Source organism: Penaeus monodon, chromosome 42 (genome assembly GCF_015228065.2).
Source record: "Penaeus monodon isolate SGIC_2016 chromosome 42, NSTDA_Pmon_1, whole genome shotgun sequence".
NCBI lineage: Eukaryota > Metazoa > Arthropoda > Malacostraca > Decapoda > Penaeidae > Penaeus > Penaeus monodon.
The window spans coordinates 21,595,402-21,597,642 of NC_051427.1; the positions used below are offsets into that span (position 1 = coordinate 21,595,402).

The 2,241-nt window shown below is 40.0% G+C and overlaps 1 protein-coding gene across 1 annotated transcript in view; it reads left to right on the forward strand.

Moving 5' to 3' along the window:
* The window catches only part of LOC119599200 (calcium uptake protein 1 homolog, mitochondrial-like), a 60,561-nt gene that overhangs the window by 49,663 nt on the left and 8,657 nt on the right, over nt 1-2,241 (forward strand). The window lies entirely within an intron of this gene.

Below are 2,241 nucleotides of genomic sequence, written 5' to 3' on the forward strand. Positions count from 1 at the left end.
CTCCCTGGAGACATTAGAGGCCACTGAAGCATGTTGCAAGGCTCGGCTGAATGGTAATCAAGTCTTGCTTCGCTCCATGGTGCGTAGGGCTCGGACACTACTGAGAAGGAACAAGGAACAGTTCATCAGGAATCTTGCTGAGGAGGTCGAAGGCCATTTCTTGGTAAAGGACCTTCGCCCTGCCTCCCAAACCCTGAGAAAACTGAATTCTAAGCCGTCTTCACAGATGACTGCAGTCCGATCAGCGGATGGAGGAAATCATCTGGATCATGTTGGGGTTCGTAAAACGTTGGGTTGAGTATCTTGAGCAGTTGTACCAGGTAGACCCTCCAACAGTTAGCTTGGATGCAAGCGATGTCACATTGCCTGTACCGGACCCACCCATCAGCGCGGAACCTCTTACCCTAACAGAGGTTAGAATGGCGATTTCTAAGCTGAAGAGTGGGAAAGCTGCAGGCATATGTGATATCTTGCTGAACTCCTAAAGGTGGGGTGAACCTATGGCTGGGATCTGCATACAGTCCTGATGCCATCTGGTAGTCTGATACATCCCCTGACTGCTAAGGGGTGTGGGCATCCCTCTCTGGAAAGGGGAAAAGGGGGTTGTTGGGATTGTAGCAACTACCATGGTATTACACTGCTCAGCATACCCGGCAAGGTTTCACCCCCATTCTTTGAAACAGATCCGCAACCACCTACTGAGGCATCAGAGACCGGGGCAGTCTGAATTTACTCCCGCAAGTCCACGATAGACCGTATAACAGCGCATTGAGTAATTGTGGAATGCCGTCGAGAATTTGGTCATGGGTGCTTGCAAACCTACATCGACCTCAAGAAGGTGTTTGACTTGGTGCATGGGAATCACTATGGGAGATCCTGAGGCTCAGGGGGAAATTTCCGACACAGATTATTTGGGTAATAGCAAGCCTTATACTGGTACTGAAAGTACTGTAAAGTATGGTGTGAGTTTGTCGAACTTTCCCTGTTAATTCAGAAATGAGGCAAGACTGTGTCCTTGCACCTACACTTTCAACACCTGTATGGAGGATAATGGGCAGAGCTACTAGCCAAGTCAGTGTGGAGCAACACTAGGCAATATCAAGGTCTCAGACCTTGGACTTTGTGTTGCTATCCTATCTGAGTCCTTGGAGTCACTGGGGCGGCTCTTGATGCATTTAGCAATGAGGCGAAGCCCTTTGGGCCTAGAGGTCTCCTGGACCAAGCCCAAGATTCAGGACTTTGGGGGCCTGTTAGGGGAACCCGTTCATTTCATCCGTGCTTGCGGCTAGGACGTTGAAGTTACAGAGTTTTACAATTTTGGTAGCGTAGTCCATATCTCTGGGCTGTAGGCCATGAGGTCAGTAGATGGATTGTTCTGGCTACAGGAGCCATGAACTCGATCAACAAGATCATTTGGAGATGTTGGACCTAGCAGAAGAATCAAGCTGCGTGTCTTCAAGGCCTTGATACTGTCAGTTTTCTCTATGGAAGTGAAACCTGGACGCTATCTAATGTCTTGGAGTCTCGTCTTGACGTCTTGATGAGGGATCCTCGTGGCTGGAAGCGAAGGGTGGATGCTGTCATGCGCCCCCGTCGGGGTTAGCCCTTGATGATGATGATTATATATATATATAATATATATATTAATAATATATATATATATATATATATATACATTTTTTTTATATATACATACATTTTTATTTAAGCATATATACATGAGTTTCATATAATATATATATAATATATATAATATATATATATATATATATATATATATAATATATAATATGTACTCATGTATTTATGCTTAAATAAAAATGTATGTATATATATAGAAAAATGTGTATGGGATATATATGTATAATAATATATTATATATATTATAAATAATTTAAAATATAACTAATATAATATATATATATATAATATATTATATATTACATCTATCTATCTATCTATTTTATATATATATATATAAAATATATATATATATATATATATTATATATAAAACAAACATACATAAAATATATATATTATAAAATATATTATATATATATATATATATATTTAAAATAATAATCATATTAATATATACAATATACATATATACACAAAAAAATAATAATAAAACACACACACACACACACACACACCCACACACCACACACACACACAAAACACACACACACACACACACACAACCACACACACACAACACACACACCACACCACCCCC